The sequence below is a fragment of the Triturus cristatus genome, chromosome 7, assembly GCF_964204655.1.
Source record: "Triturus cristatus chromosome 7, aTriCri1.1, whole genome shotgun sequence".
In the NCBI taxonomy this organism is placed as follows: domain Eukaryota; kingdom Metazoa; phylum Chordata; class Amphibia; order Caudata; family Salamandridae; genus Triturus; species Triturus cristatus.
Genome location: NC_140590.1, coordinates 948,968,367 through 948,986,081, shown reverse-complemented (window position 1 = coordinate 948,986,081; position 17,715 = coordinate 948,968,367). Strand labels below are relative to the sequence as shown.

Here is a 17,715-nt window from a genome sequence, read left to right as displayed (position 1 = left end):
TTTGTACACGGGATTCCACAAGCTGTCCACAATCCCTCCACTGGCGAATTCATTCAGCTTAATGACGACGACCGCGATATATTGAACGACGCCTGGGACATCTTAGGGGTCCCATTTACCACAAACACCCAAATTTGCATCTGTCCACTATCCCTGAACGATCTATCTGACGCCCTCCCTGCCATATCTCTCACCCCACCATCCCCGGACACCACTTGTCCGCACTTATTGTACACCGACGACCGTTCCAATTCATCCACCCTATCTGTCCCTTACACTGCTTCTCCTATATACCCACGGTACCCCGACCATCCCTCCGCCATTCTTCTCACGGACAACGCATCATCAATAGACTCCATCCAAACAATAGCTTCTTCTGAAGCTGCTTCCATCCCCCCTCTTGACGGTCCCTATTCCCCACCACCCTCCGCCTCAGATTCCCATTCTTCCCAACAGTCCCAGGACGACACAGTATCACTCCTGAGAGCGTTCTTGGGCGACTATTTTCAAAACTCTGCAGATCCCAGACCCCTGCCCAGTCTTCCTACCCTACCGCACTGCTCCCTCTCAAAATAAAGGGAATGACTGACAACTGCCTCAATAATATCACTGTATACCTGATCAATAACAATATCGTAGGCCTCTCTGACGGCCACCCAGCTTCATTTATATATGTTACGCCCCTCACTAGTGCCGTCCTTCTTACAATTTTTCAGACACTGAATATTGACTTCAGTCACCCTTGCCAAATCACTCTATCTCTCGCACCAGCATTCTCACGCCCCGCCGACTACACAAACAAATCTCACAAACAAACCAACAAATAAGTGCTCCTTTACTCACTACACCTCTGTAATACCGGTCTGTCATTTACCTAGAGTCCGACACAAATAACAGCCCCATGCAGGCACTCCATGCAGTGTACGACAAACGAATATTTGGCACCTTAGTGCACAGAACACCCGACTGGATCTACATAGGGGTTCGGTTGCTGTCCCCAGGCTTAGAGTTACCCACCGTATTTACCTCCTCTTGGCCACGAAACCCACTGCAAAGCCAAATACGTCTTGCCTTTGCCCGCCACAATCTCGAATTTCCCGACCTTTCCCCAGAAGGAAACTACAGGGGACCTGATGAAATGCACCTAAGATTCATACTCTACAACATAGTATGTACGGAAGTAGGTGAAGAACTTATCAGAGACCTGCCTCTCCCTGATTGTACCACCATCCTGAACACACACTCCACAGACCCCAACAGCCCCAACAACTAGCCTCACTACGTAGACACAGGCAGCCCGTGTATTCCAGCCACACATCCCCCGCCATTCCCACGTTGCTCTACAGGTGACACAAACACGCACTAACTAGCCCTATGAGTAGGATACTGAGTTCCACTGTGTATAAAACACATACTGGGTTTCAAATATTCTTTATTTTGGAGGTCCCACCAAGAGAGACCACAGTTGTATCAGGTTTCTGGCCAAGATATCCACTCCAATCTAAAATAGCTGACGCCTGCTTCGGCGGACAGCTGACATTCCCTGGGTGCACCCCCTCCCAAAACATTGAATTACAGAACGGTATATATGACCGCATCCTTGAAGGAGTAGGTACAGAACTAGTACCAGACCTCTAGGGGCGCATAGATACATCACCCCAGGAACATATTCTGCGATCGCACCCACATCCCACCATGGCGACACCCCTTCAGCACGTCCTGAGCGTATTCGGCGGACAAGAGGGAAGGATACTAAAGCATAGTAGGGAGCTCCATAAGTTGACAAAAAATATGGACCACCCTTGGCCCTCGGAAGGGAGCTTTAATAAAACTATTCTGGAGCACGCCACCACCTTCCTGAACACCAAATACACTGGTACAAAGCTGCAAAAAAGGAAGGCCACTTTAGATCTCTGGCGCATCTTTAAAGACAGTACGCAAGAGCACACGCCCACCATGCCCACTGCCCCTTCGGCACCCCCACCCTATCAGGCTAGTGGCATGTATCCCGTACTCCCGTCCACAGAAGGAAAAGAACTAACTTTACAGACAACAACTAATAGCATGCCGGCGGTAGGATATAGTCAGCTTCCCTGCGATATCAACACAACATCTGAGTCCCCTCCGCCTCCCACCGATCCTTGTATTTCCCAGCCACCACCGGCCACCAGCAGTGGCCCAAGCTCCCCCGTCACAGTGTCAGCCACAGCAGCCCCCATCACAGGACCATCCCCGAGCATCCCGGGTGGAGCAGCCCAGCCCCCGTCGCCCACCTCCGGCAACGGTCCAACGCTGCACGCCGCAGTACCTGGCCTACCAGGGCAAATAGACGCGCAATTTACATTAAGGCTCCTCCCCACGTCCGCCTCTGCCCTACCCGCCGAGGGTATCGATGACGATGTGGACAATGTGTCCATAGCGCCATCTATCGCTTCCCACACATCATCACACCATTCGTCCACTACATCTCACCACTCACTGTACCCCCACCATGACCTCGACGCCCTCCGTGACGCAACGGCTCCGCAGCTCCAGGAGCAGGTAGCCACACTCCGCGACCGCATGCCTTTCTGTAACTCAGACGCTGCCGACCAAAAGACAACGTTCTCCTCTGTCCAACAGCAGATGGGCAAGGAGCAGTGGCTCCCTCCGCCACCACCCCTAGTCCATTATGACCAATGGAGAACGACCCCAAACACACACGAAAGCCTAGAATGTAGTCCGACCGAATACGCCGCCACTGAATTCTTTGGCAACCCAGTGCTGCACCGCCTCGAGCCAGACTCAATAATTCCTTCAATACGACGCATGTCGCTAAGATTGGAACAAATAAATGACAGATTAACTGAGACACTGACCCTGGCCCGCCCGGAACAATATACCGCCCAAACACCGACACGTATTCCAACAACACAACACGTGCAAAAACATACTTCCACAGCCATAGCGGAGGATGGGACACTAGGCTGTACTGAACAACAGATCGCCGACCCTCCACCCCCGGGAACCACAGACCCCTCCCCAGGCAAGGTGACGACACCTTTGGGGGCCCTTGAGGGCACAAGCAGGAATAACGCAACAGGCCACGACGGCCAGTCCCCACGCCTGCAGGCAGCAGCACCGATGCCCTCACTTTCCCCACAAACTACGGCACCTGTGGCGAACCCATTCGCCCCACCATCCGCCACAACCAGGGTACGATCGTCCGGCCAACCGCGGGCGGCGACAAATACAAACCCCTTCCACCAAACGGCTCAGGGACTGACGAGTTCAAGGGATACAGGGGGAAAAAGGAAGCCTAGACTCACAGAAGTAGATAACCTTAGGATACTAGGAACGCACGGGCGCCCCGATGACACCCTATATGACTTCCCTGATAATGACTTCCCTGTTACTGACGCCTACATCAGCTATGATGTCACTGGTGCCGCTTCCATGCGCAACACTCGACACAAGAAAGGTAACGGCATGCTCCTCTGTAGCTCACATGCCCTACAAAAGAATAATGGCATGACTCCCAACGAAATAGTAGAAGCAGGAGAGGGTTCAGATTATGCTGTCAACCCTTTCACGGACGACCTGGCTGGCTGGACGGAGTCTCTGGCCCCGCAGATGCTCCCATGGCCCAGAGACGGGTCTTTTGAACCTCAGCATCTGGCTACAGCCGTAGAATGCATCCTGCAAGGTGCAGGGGATGAGGATTGGGATTATGCCTACATGCGAGCCAGTTTAAAAATATGGCAGAAATATGCCAGACGGTATGACACCACGAGACCAATGCTTCAAGATGCGGGATTTGCTCGCCAAATGCCACTCTTGTACAAGAGGAAGCAGGACCCCCCAATATATCACTGCTGGTCGTTTGCAGAAAGAGAAGCTATTAAAAAGAACCTCCCCCCCCTCACGGAGGGTGCAGGCAAGTGGATAGTGGCCCTAGAGAAAAATACAACAGGCACAGTTCCAGGGATAGGCGATATGAAAAGTTTGCTCATTTCCCTCATGGGGAGAGAAGCGGAAGAAATTTTTAAAAGTATCAGTAACGGACTGATAACTATGAACGACACAACATACGATGGAGAACCATTTGACAAAATAAGAGCAGGGGTTTGGACAAAACTGCAACTAAAATACCCCGATGTCCCAGATATTGGGTCCCTCATGTCATTGACAATGCAAGTAAATGAGGACCTAATTACCTTCATCTCTAGGATGAAGGAAAAGTGGCATCAGGAATTAGGCGACTCTTGGAACACCACTGGGGGGAACAGCAGACTTTTCTATCACATGGTTAAGAGAGGCCTGCCAGAGGAAGTACAGGAAAAATTAGATGGCGTAGTAGCTATGGAGGCAAAACCATGGCCTGAAATACAGGACCACATCATTCATTTTTGCAAAAAGAAACTAGAACAGGAAAAAAGTAGACAACTTGCCATAGAAAATGCAGCTGCAAAATTGGTGCAGCAGAAGCTTAACAAAAAGAGAGAGACTGTGGATACTGTCATGTTGGCCGCTCCAGTCAACCAAATGACAGCCGTCACCACATTTCCTCAGGCAGCCCAAAATGTGCTCACCGCTAACACTCAGTCTACTCCACAACAGGTGCTGCAGCCTGCTGTACAATATGGACAGCCACAACAGCCACAAGTACAACAGCCAGCCATACAGTATGTGCAAGCGCCGATTCAACATACCATGCACCAAGTACTGCCCCAGCCCCTGCCACTAGTACAGTATGTACAAACACCACAGCAACCCCCGGGGCAAAACGTTGCCGCACAACTGCCCTATCATAACGACCAGCAACAGTATTGCGCCATGAGCAGTAATAATACAGGCATGCAAGGCAGGAGTAATGGTATGGGCCAGCAAAGAGCCCAACAGCAGTCAGGACCGACCATTTGCTTCTATTGTAATAGACCAGGCCACATACAAAGAAACTGTCGTACTAAGGCCATGGACCAAATTAGAGGCCAAGCACAGCCGATGCGACAACAGTTCCGACAACAACAGTACACCCACGCCCAGCCTGTCCCCCTGCAGAACGTGCAGCTAGCACAACTCCAAACGCCAGTAATGGCGCAAATTCAACAGGAACCCCCACAACAACTGGTCCCCATGCAACAGGCACAAGCTACCTTACATGCCCCTATGCTTCAGCAACAGCAGATACCACCATACCAAGCGATGCCCCAAGGCCCCAGTTCGACACCCGTAGGGGGTATCATAGTCGCGTCTACACCCAACAATTCGTACCCACAAAGCACCATCCACCAATACCAACAAGGGGGTACACTTGTTAGGCCAGCCCACAGACAACCCTTGTGTGCCCAGTTTTGTCATGCACCATGAGCGGTGAAGAGGACCCCACCGTCCTGGTCACGATAAACAACGAAACATACAGCTTTCTCATTGACACAGGCGCCACGTACTCCTGCATCACTGGCGGACTTCTGCCCATTTCCAGCCAGGTAGCGGACACACAGGGATTCTCTGGGGCAATAGAAAGGGTCCCTTTCACCAAACCAGTGCCCATACAAATAGGAGACCGGGTGTTGGAACAGCCACTGCTTTATTCCCCCCGCTCTCCAGTGAACCTTCTGGGGCGCGACCTCATGACAAAATTAAACATGTCCATACACTTCCATGACAATGGAACAATGATTTGCTCGATACCAGGCACCCCCTTGGCAAGGATGATGGCACTCGCCGTTGATTCCTCCTTGGCAGGCCACATACGAGCTCGCCCTGTAGACGAGCAAGCATTTTCCACTGCAGTACATATCGTTGTGGCCAACACCCCAGAGCTGCATGACCGCACAGTTCAGCTCCCAAAGGAGTTCCTCTTCCGCCCACAATCCAGGAACGCCCAGATATCAGACACAAGCATGATTTTAGGCCTACTTGCCCTCCATATTACACCGACATATGGGGCGTTCATAGCAGGTGACGACTATATGCGTTCCTGGGCCTGTGTGATATTCATTGAGCCCGGACACCAGGTGAGAGACATTTCAGACGACCAGCTCTTTAGCGATCCCGATCAGTGCCCCATGACAGAGATTCTGTACCAGTATGAGGTGCCCCTCTCGGTGACAGTAGAAAAAAGAACACCGACTGCCCCTCCAAAAATTGATTCAGTACGCGAGGAAGACTTAGCTCAAATTCCGTCACACCTGTGGACTACCGGCCCCAATGATGTAGGTCTCATTCGTTCTGCCGCTCCATTTAAGATAACTTTAAAAGTCGGAGCAATATTGCCACGAATAAAACAGTACCCATTGTCAAAGGAAGCAGAAGAAGGCATAGCTCCCACAATACAGGCCCTGCTTGACCAAGGGGTAATATACCCATGCGTTTCCTGTTGCAACACCTGTCTTTTTCCGGTGCGGAAGGGTAAGACCAACCAATGGCGTCTCGTACATGACCTCCGTCCCGTAAACAACATAGTGATACCCGAGTTTCCCATTGTCCCAGACCCTTCCGTCATCCTGACAAACATTCCCCCGAACGCGAAATATTTCTCCGTAATAGACCTGAAAAATGCGTTTTTTAGCGTCCCCCTTCACCCAGACAGCCAGTACCTATTGGCATTCTCGTTCAAAGGGGTCCAGATGACATACACCCGTCTAGCTCAGGGGTACTGCGAATCCCCTAGTGTCTTCAACAGGGCTGTCAGAGAAGACCTATCCAACTTCCAATGCGACAGCACCTTGTTGCAGTATGTTGACGACATTTTGCTCTGCAGCACCACGGAACAGCAATGTAGAGTAGACACCATCGCTCTGCTCCACACCTTAGCCGACAGAGGTTACAAAGTGGATAGGAACAAACTCCAGTACTGCCAAACAGAAGTACACTATCTAGGCCAAATACTGTCAGCCTCAGGGAGACGAGTCACGCCAGATAGAGTTGATGCCATAAATAGAACGCCAGAACCCCAAACTGTAAAAGACATGCAGAAATTCCTTGGACTGGTCAACTATGTCCGACAATGGGTCTTTGACTTCACAACAATAACAGCCCCTTTGCTGAAAGCTGTTAAAGCAGCTAAAGACAGACGCAACAAGATAAACTGGTCCCCAGACATGACAGCCTCTTTCAAACAGCTAAAAGATGAAATAACGAATGCACCAGTGTTGGGTTCACCTGACTACACTAAAGAATTCACCCACTGCAATGGTCAGGTCATGACCTCTGTGCTTGCCCAGAAGTACCCTATGGGTCACAAACCCATTGCGTACTTTAGTGGCATGCTGGACTCTGTCATGAAGGGTCATTACCCCTGTGAGCAGGCTCTTGCTGCCGCCGCCTTTGCTGTAGAAAAGAGCACCCCCATAGTCATGGGATCCCCCCTGACACTATACACTGAACACGCCGTCTTCGCCATAATTCAAAAAGCCAAGACAACGTTAACCACACAAAGAGTGTCAGGATATGAAGTAATATTGTCATTACCCTCCCTGAAAGTCGTCAAATGTCACACGGTGAACCCTGCTACATTTTTTGCCCATCCCATTGCAGCCTCAGACGATGACACTCATGACTGCGCCACGTACTCTCCAGATGAGTCAGGAGCAGCAAAAGAGGACCCACTACCAGACAGCACTGTGTATTTCGTTGATGGGTCCTCTACCATCGACCAAGAGACAGGGATCAGGTACACCGGAGCAGCAGTAGTCCGGGCCCAGCAGCACGAGTCCTCTGACTCCCTAGACATTATACAGCAATTAACATTGCCTCCACATTACTCAGCCCAAGCTGCCGAGTTGGCGGCATTAATTGCAGCTTTACAACATGGGGCCGACGACCGCATCACAGTATACTCGGACTCTGCATACGTCACAACTACAACACATTCAAGCATACTGCGCTGGAAAAGGCGCGGATTTCTCAAATCAGACGGAACACCGGTATGTCACAAGCAATTGTTAGAAGAATTGATTGAAGCTCTGACACTTCCAGCTGAGGTAGCTGTTGTCAAGTGTGCTGCACACACCAATGGACAGGACTTTGTCTCCAGAGGGAATGCTCTGGCAGATTGGGCGGCCAAAGCGGCCACCAGAGGACCCCCACCTGTAACGTGGCCACATACTCATAACACACCTATCCTCCTTGCCCAAGCACTGACACCGGCAGACCAGGTCTCCACGCATGATGACTTCCAAGCCCCGATACAGCAGACAGACACACACCAAGACAGTTTAGATTCACAGCAACACACAGGCACGACTAACGAGACACTGGACTCGAGCGTTGCCTGTCCTATGGACAACACACAACAATACGACAAGATCGCCCAACTGCACCTCAGGGAAATACAAGAAAATGCACCACATCAAGAGAAAGAGTTATGGAAAAAGAGGGGAGTACAGCAGGACCCTGCAGATTTCATTTACAGACAGACCATGTCAGGAAAGCCCGTTATGCCGCTAGCCTTACTGCAGGTGGCGCTAGACCAACTCCACCTTCCTGCTCACGTCTCCCGAGATAACATGTCCACTACATTGCAGGCAGACTGGTTCATTCCCAACGCCTACGAATTAATACAACTCTTCGTCAATAAATGTCTCATCTGCCAACAATACTCACCAAATCCGACTCTCAAAACAGTCACTTCCACCATCCCCAAACCCTCTGGCCCCTTCAAAGAGCTCCATATCGACTATGTCGATATGATTGATCGATGTCAAAACTATCAATATCTCATTGTTGTAGTTTGCCCTTTCTCACGCTGGATCGAAGCTGGACCATGCGTCCACTGCGATGCCAAAGCAGCAGCCACATTCCTGCTCCGTGATGTTATCTCCCGCTTCGGGATCCCTGAGGCCATCCGAACAGATAACGGAAGTCATTTTTCAAATGCCATCTTCTCCTCCCTGACCACGATGCTAGGCATCAGACACAAACTGACATCTGCTTACCACCCCCAAAGCAACGGCATTTGTGAGCGCCTCAACGGCCTACTCAAGAGCAAAATAAGCAAAATTAGCGCCACCATTGGCAAAAAGTGGCTCTACTGCCTCCCACTTGCCCTCTTCTCACTAAGAAACTCCCCAAGCTCGGATCACCACCTCACGCCCCACCAACTTGTCACCGGACGATCCATCAATGTAACTGTCCCTCCCACAAGGCCCAAAACGGATAGCGAGTCATCTTCTGAGATTGTTAAAGCTGAGCTTTACGAATTCTTGTGCTCACTAACCCGCGCAGCGCAGTTCCTTTCTGTACAGGTATCCAAGAGGAAGGAGAAGGGCCCCACCGATCCGGAGCTCCCACCAATACGCCCTGGAACTTTGATCTTTATCAGAAAGCACGTCCGGTGCTGGAAGGATCCCAAATTTGAAGGGCCTTTCAAAGTGATCGATTCATCCCCAACGGCTGTCCGGATAGCGGAGCGCAAGGCATGGATCCACAGGAAAGACGTCCGGCTCGACCCTGCCCCGCCGCCACAATAGACAATGGACTAACTGAGGAAATAGAAATGGCCAGCGTCCCCCTGAACGAAGATAGCGGCTGTCCCTCCACTGTGGAGGAAGAGGATGAGGACACTCACGTGCTGATCCACGAATACAGTGGCCGCGAAGCAAAGATATGTATACTGTCTATTGTACTGTTTTGTATTATCATTGGAGTGGCGCTAGCTACATTTAATTGGTATATCTTTTTCCTTGCTGTAAGGAGCTATCATGCTGTAAGCAATAGTGGTACAGGAGCACCCACTGATGCCATGTTACCTACAACACCAGCAACTGCACCAGCGGTCACACAGAACACAGATATCACGACACATAGCATAGGATTCTCCAGAAACAAAGACACAGCCCCACGTTGGGCGCCAGATGAGAAAGGGAGATCTTAGATCAAAACCCCAAGGGTGTGGTCACTGGCCCTCAAGAGTGAGAAAGACCTTCCGTGGGTGATCACAGGCACCAACTCGACAGTTACTGAAATGAGGAACAAAGTAGTGAGCTGACGCAGTGGCATTTATTTTGGAGTGGCACATTTTATTTAATTAATACAAGCATGCTAAATATATGGAAGAGGATTCACGTTACACAGACTAAACCTTCAGCAAAAGCCTGGCTTCACTCTGCCAGGGAAAGCATTTAAATGTCATAAGCACATACTTTTAAACAATATACTGACAAATGATAGATGATAAGATGGATCGGTTGAAGATCCCTTGATGATTTAATGACACGGCGTATTTAAACCCTCGGTAGGTTTAGATGCTCATGTAATGCATTCTTTTTGCAGATAATCATTTGAAATACAGCTATGTCTGTGAATAAAGATCTAGGTGGCTAAAACATTTCATAGTGACTACATTTGCTACGGCTAGGACCTTGAAAATATGTTTGAGACAACTTAAATGGAAGCAGAAGCTATTCTAGGGAAGCATAGTGCCCAGAGGCAACCTCAATTTAAGACAACTAATCCTTAAAACTTAATTATTAGAAGCTGAAATGCGAGGGAATGGGTGTGGATCAAAAATGCAGAGCTAAGGAGGATATCTTTAAGAGATAAAGGAAAATCCCCAGAGAGGGGGATGTTCTACCTGAAATAGGCTGTAAGGTCCCAAATCAGATAGGCAGCCGGCTGGAGAACAGGCCTGTGGACAGCACAGAAAAGTTCTACCTTCCAACTGTCTTGTTGGATCTTAAATATCTTGATATGGGGAACCAGGGGTGGACCTGACGTATTCTCTGACGCCTTTGCCAACAGGTGGCTTCACCGCATGTGTTCCAAGATACAGGAAAGGGTCAACCGCATGTGTTCCAAGGCCGTGGGTGGGGTAAGGCGGCCAGGTGGCACAACAGTTGATAGGTCATGCCTGACCGCAACGTATAAACAAAGGAAATGTTGTGATCACGTACATTTCTTACAGTATGCATGTGACCAGCACCCACAAGGCAGGTGCAGTTTTTCATCAGACATTGCGGTTTATCTTGAGCAAGCTAACTTCCAAAAATAGGGTTTCAGTGATGATAAACAATGTCAACTTGTACCAGCTGAGTTTCTGTCTACGTGGGGGTGTGCAATGGCCTTGTAACGGTGGAAAGTTACTGTGTTTTTCTAGTGGCTTGGGCTTCCTCGTGTTTTCTGGTGCAACTGAAATGCAACTCTGGAAACCCTGGGCCTAGTAACTTCTGAATGTTACATACTGATATCATGGGGTGGTGGCCTTTGGGCCTTAGGCCTCGTATTTGGGCTGATGTACGTTGGGTTCTACAGGTGCTATGGACTTCTATGTGTCTTACTATGCTCAGTGGAAATATGGTATCTTAGCATGTTAGCAGGTTTTGTGTCGGGGAGCAGAAGCCTGACATCAACACTTTATTTTGTCAGGGTAGGTTAGGGAATGGTATTTAAGTTATTAAATGGTGGCTCGAGACCCTCCATCACAGGTGAAACCTAATGCATTTACCAGTACTTGTCTTGCTTGCATTAAGGATCACCGCAATCTAACTGCACCCCTGCTCTGCCAGTGCAACTGTTATATGTCTGTAAAAAGAAAAATTCAATGCATCATTAATAATAGATACTAGTCGTCCTCCTTCAGCCCGGGTTTGGCTCGAAAAAATTTACAAGAGCTTCTTTTGGTTTCAAGTCCAGCCCGGAAAGCGTTGTCACTTTGAGAAATTATTTCTGGAGAGACGTTTAGCACTTCAGATGAACACAATGGCAATGTGAGAAATAGGAGGCATTGTATGGCAGGTTTTCTAAGAGAGGCTGGAAGTGTAGAGCACAGAGATAGTTGTGTTGTAATGAGCATCAACTACAGAATTGCCATGGATCCACCCAATAGCACCAAGGATCCACTGGATGGCAGCAAAGACTCAAGTAATACGAAAGTGCAGCTATTTTACATTGACCGATGTGGGATACTGACAGTTTGGGTTGGTATATGTGTGTGGCTAAACTTGAAGTCTTCTGCTCCTAATGGGGGCATGCTTTGTCTGCATTATGCCTGCAATTGTTCATGAAGTCCTGCATGATTGTTGTACCTAAAGAAGTGCTGCGGATTGTGGGAGAGGCCTTTTGAGTGTACCCATTTCCATACATTGTGCAGGATTCAAAGAACTTTATACAAGAGAAGCTACTGCCATTAAACAAACAATACATAAAGAGGTGCACTGAGTTATCTATCAGTAGCATATGCTTTTATCAATTGTTATTGCCATTTTTGTATAAATCAACAGTACAGCCTTTGAGAATTGTAATGCCTCACGGGGATTCGCATGTTTGGTCCACGCACGCCCGTCCAGTTCTGAAAGCCGCCCCCTAGCCTGCAACCAACCAAGAAATGCCAGAGTGGCAAAACGGTCAGTCTGACCCTTAAGGCTGCACTTTCACGCTTATATGTCCTGTGCGCTGCATAAGGGCAACAGTGATGGTGATCTAGCAAGGTGCATCACAATTCTACAATATTAGCCTTACTTCCAAGAGCTTCCCATATGTCAAATATTAATATTAATATTTATTTAAATAAATCTAATAACACTATATAGTTCCTGGGGTGAAATAGTAACAAGTTAGGAGACACTGAAGTGTCACACAAGCATGAGACTAGTGAGAAATACCACCTTCACACAAACCAGTGGCGGCTGACACGGCGGGTGTGCGGGGGTTGCGGTTCGCAATGGAAAAAAACTTCACACTTACCTTGTCGCCAAGTCCAGCATCTCTGCTCCTGCTCTCCTGCATCCGACTCCATGAACAGGAAGCACAGCCAGGCTCCCCTGACCAATCACAACGCTGCAATGCAGCATTGTGATTGGTCTGAGTGCTGTGACACGCCAGGGGGTGGACATGTTCTCTACGCAGGCTGTAATGCAGCCTGCATGGAGAACAGGGAAACTTTGGTGAAACTTCAGCAAAAACTCAAGTAAGCATTTAAAGTGAACTGCATTTACTATAACCCAAGGGGAGAACTGTGCTGGGAGGAGAAGCAGTGTGCTCCCATCCCCGTTCTGTTTCAAAAAGCTCCCTTGAGCGGACGAGCTTTTGGAGATGCACCTGTGCGCCAGTGAGAGGTACTAAGACCTTGAAAGGATTGTGGCAGCTTTCTCAGCAACCCCAAATAAATTTTGTTTTGTATCTCTACTGATCAAGGATAATATCAAAAAACATGTGTCTACAGATTCACAGCACTAACCTGCACCAACTTTGGTGACACACTTCAGCAAAACTCAAGTAAGCATTTAAAGTGAACTGCATTTACCATAATGCTAAGGAGTGATCTATGCTGGGAGATGAAGCAGTGTGCTCCCATCCCCCTTTTACTAAACTGCAAAAGCTGGAGAGAGCTGCCATAATAAAGCAAGTAAATGGGCCCACTCCTTGGATTTTGCCCATCTTTATCAGTCGGAAACTATTATAGCCAGAAGAAGTGCTCATTAATGAGGATATGGGCTACCAACATTGCCATCCAGTGGGAACGCCACTGTAGATAACCTATTGGCTGAGATCAATGGCTCAGAGTGGTTATCCAAAGTAGACCTCAATTCGGAAAACCACCAACGACTCTTGGACCCCCAGCCAGGTACATAACCTTTTCAGAGCACCGTGGCCTCTACAGCTACAAAAGAATGAACTACGAATCTCAAGCACCACAAAGGTCTATACGATTACCATCAAGGATGTGTTGACTGGCCTGGTTGGAGAGGTCAACGTGAGCGATGAAGAGACAACCCTAAAGTACTTTGAACATGCCAGATAAACGGAACTGTCAGTAGATGCCAATCCCACTGGGCTGAGAGTGGTACTGTTTCTGAAACAGCCATGTGGTTTGAGGGCACCTGCAGCCATTGTGAGCTGAGAACTGACTTCCACAGAACATCGCTACTCCCACATTGAAAAAGAGGCCATTGCGGTCTTCTAGCGGTGTTATCATTTCCATCTATATCTTTATGGCCACCCATGTCACCATGACCACAAACCACCAACTCCTCTAGTCAAGGGGTGGTCGTGCAAGCCTCTGCTAAGAAGAGAGAAATGGATACTCCAGCCCCTAGAATATTAATTCTCTATCAGGTATTGCCTCGAATAACAAAATCAGTGGATTTTCTGTCATAACTCCCCGACCTGCAACATAGCAACATACTATGACGTGGATGAAGCATGTTATATAAAAGTGTACGTTAGAGTCATCAAAGAGAAAATGAGACTCAAACCCATCTCCTTAGATGATGTACTATTGCCCACTGTTGCTGATGAATGTCTGTAGCTTGTTGCCAGAGCAGTGCATCACAATGACTAAAAGATGGTACCCAAGAACTTATCAATGTGCACCCTAGAGGCCAAGTTTCACTTCCGATCCCTTCAACACCGGAAGGCTGCCTTCACCAGGGGAATCGGTTGGTGAGTCTCCAAACCCTCACCCAGCAGACGGTACACCGTGCTCATGTGAAGCATCAAGGAATTGCAAGAACGAAAAATGGCCTCCGTCCTAAAGTGTGGTTCCCTACAGCAGACGAGATGGAAGACATTGTGGGGCAGTGTCTTTAGTGCCAGACAGCCAAGATCCATGAACCTCCGAGCACCTGTCATAACTGAAAAAGGCCTATCCCACTCAGAGGTGAGAGCCAGCACAGATTTTGGCTCACTTCCTGATGGGAGTCACATGCTGGGGGCTATCGACGATCATCCTAAATATTCAGAAGTGGGGAGTGTAGACTACATCAGTGGTGGCTTCTATGCAAAGGCGGAGGAGCGTCGCCCACTGCTTTGCTGCAGTGAAAGAAAGGAAAAATAAAATGATAACTCAAGGTTATTCTCATTTTATTTTTCTTGCAGCCAGAAGCTTTGTGGGTGGGTCTGCTCCGATGACAGAGGCGCATGGAAGGAGTGCTTTGCCTACTCCAAGTTTGCATGACTGCTTTGTCGGCCCTCCCAGGGCAGTCAAACAGTCATGCGTACTTTAAATGTTCTCCATGCAGACTGCATTACAGCCTGCGTGGAGAACATGCTCAGGACCCCAGCCCCTGTCTGCGCACCGAACCACGGTGCGCAGACAATCGCAAGGCTGCGTTTCAGCCTTGTGATTACCATAGAGGAACCAGTCACAATCCTGCATTGCAGCATGGTGATTGGCTCAGGGGAGCCTCAGCCTGGGTGCTTCCTCTTTAGAAGACAGGCCATGATAGAAGACAGCGGGATGACGACGGGGAGGCATGGCAAGTGGGTAAGTTATTTTCTTTCTTTTTTTACTCGCGCTTATCTCCCAATAATGCCTCTGCCCTGCCACCCCCGATCGGTGCTGGTCGCGCCATCTAAGAACCACAAACTGGCGATGAGCCCCCCTTTTCAGAGCCAGGAGGTGGCAGAGTATCACTCTCAAATGGGGGTCACATATCTGAAGATAAACTCTTGATGGCGAAGTTGAACTTTTAATCAAAACAGTGGCCGAGTCCTTCCAGATAGTTCATACCGCTGGTCAGAACATCAAGCGGGCTAGCTACATTTTCTGTGAGAGTACTGATTAACATCCCATATTACCACAGGAAGAGCCCCAACTCATCTTTGCCAGTGGCAGCGAGGACACAGCGTTATTTTGCTGCACTCTTCCTAGGCTCCTGAGCCTCCGGATAACAAAAAGACTTTGACTTGAAGAAAAAGTAGGAATGAAAAGTGCAGTTCAAGTCAAAAAGTTAGGCTACGAAATGTAGTCCCTGGTGATGTGGTGCTCCTGAGAGACTGGAACCCTGGTGCCATGTGTTGACTCTCCTTCAAGACCCTCTGTGGAAGGTGGTAAGGGTGAAAGGGACTCCACTGGTGGATGGCCGAGCCAGACTTTACCATCCCCCATACCTACATCACTTGGGACTTCAAGGGCTGATCACTCAAGGTATTATCTGAGAAAAAAACCAAAACTTTCTCAATAGTACCAAGACATTATCCAGTCAAGACAGACTGTTTTGTTTTGGGGAGGAATGTAGTATTGTGCATACCTTACATTAGTGAGATATACCACCTTACACATACGCCCTCTGTAATGCTGAGTTATTGATTGCATCATGTGATACTGTTGTGCTACAAAAAGGGTTTGCCTGGGCTGTTGCAGAGGTCTTTCGGGCAAGCCTGTGTCATGCAGTGCAAGGTAGCAGTGCAACAAGACTTGTGCTGGACCTTATCCCCCCTGACCAGGGATGAAATCAATCAATAAACCTAACAGAAGTGATTCCAAGACCTGGAAAGTGAAAAGAACATTCAGTGCCGATGATGTGTTCCATCAGATAGTGATCCGACTTCATTTATGTAAAAGGCCATTCTGTTAATCTATGGCATCTAAAAATCTGCATCTTAATAGCAGCAACACACAGATTCCAACATGGCGGCTCCACTAATGTGTGGCTGTTTTTAAGTATATTTAGTCAAAGCACTTACAAACTGTCAAGGTGTGTCCTGTGCAAAGGGGCGGGAGTGCCCCTCTCTGCACATGGGCATTAGTGAGAAAGCTGAAGGCATGATGGCATCAGGTGTTGGTTGCCATTTGGCAATGGCGTTGTCATTGCCCACACATGGACAGAGGGGATTGCATTATTTTTAATGTGAGATACAGATCTCATCATCTTTCCTAGTACATTAGGAGGTCATCTTTGTTTAGGAATTAGGCAGGGCAGCGTTATTGCATGAATGCAAATGTTTATTGCAGCTGAAAGTCAGCAGAAGGAAAATCCCAGGTTAAAGCTGGAGGACAGAAAGGCACGTTAATATCAGCGAAGTGGAGGGGGGGGGGGGGACACCTAATAAATGAGAGGAGGATGAGGCAGCAAGGGCCCAGTGTGGGCAGGCTGGGCACATACTTGGAGGAAAGTCATGATAAAAGAAATAAGGCTGAGGAGGTTAAGAAGATATGTTGTTAAGATTTGAAAATTGAAGGTGGGGAATAGGGAATAGGGGAGCCGTAAGGGCTGAGTAATTTTAGTCTAGGAATGATGAAATGCTTAGAATTGTTATAACGACACCAGGGACATTTATAGTGCGTTCTTAAACCAAAGTATGACACATATTGTGACATCTACTTGCTACTGACTAAAGGAGCTTTTTCCATTGACTCATGATCTCCTGTCAAGGTTGAAACTCACATGATGATGGCTCACAATTCAAACATATGCATTCAGTATATATATTATCCTAACGATATCCTGAAGCACCCTGTTGTGAATCGTTTGAAGTCCTTCAACCACCTCTGGTCTGAAAAGTTCCATAAATAAATACATTACAAATAAATGAAAGCCTACAGAAATCTCACCAAGTAGTCATTGGGTTAGCCTTAGCCTACCACTGGCTGGTTGGGGGGCTCCACCTACACCAACAAATGAGTCCCTTGAACCGTGTTTACCCGGTCTTGGGAAAATACAAACACGACAGGCCTCTCCCAGAATGAAAGGCCTGGAAAACACATAAGAAGTGTTTAGTTTTCCTAAGTAGTCGCCAGTTCTGGTGAAAGCTGGGGGTTGCTTGATACCAATGCTGCCTATTCTTGATTTCACTTCCTGTCTCATTCTTCTACCACCCTAACCGTCCCGTCTCTTTGTTTCACTTTTACAGGTTCTTTTGGAACCCTGTTTTCTACTTCTGTCACTGTTTTGCTATCTTTCTCTTCCTGCTTTTTAAAACCTTTCTGTCTTTCCGTCATTTGTTCTGGATCAAATACTGATGGTGAAAGATGAGTTCTGATCCCCAAAAATCTATGCTGGAGCCCACTTG

The 17,715-nt window shown here is 48.3% G+C and overlaps 1 protein-coding gene across 6 annotated transcripts in view; it reads right to left on the bottom strand.

Annotated features, from left to right (window-relative positions):
• The window catches only part of MYOT (myotilin), a 476,183-nt gene that overhangs the window by 317,486 nt on the left and 140,982 nt on the right, over nt 1-17,715 (bottom strand). The gene's annotated exons all lie outside the window — the stretch shown is intronic.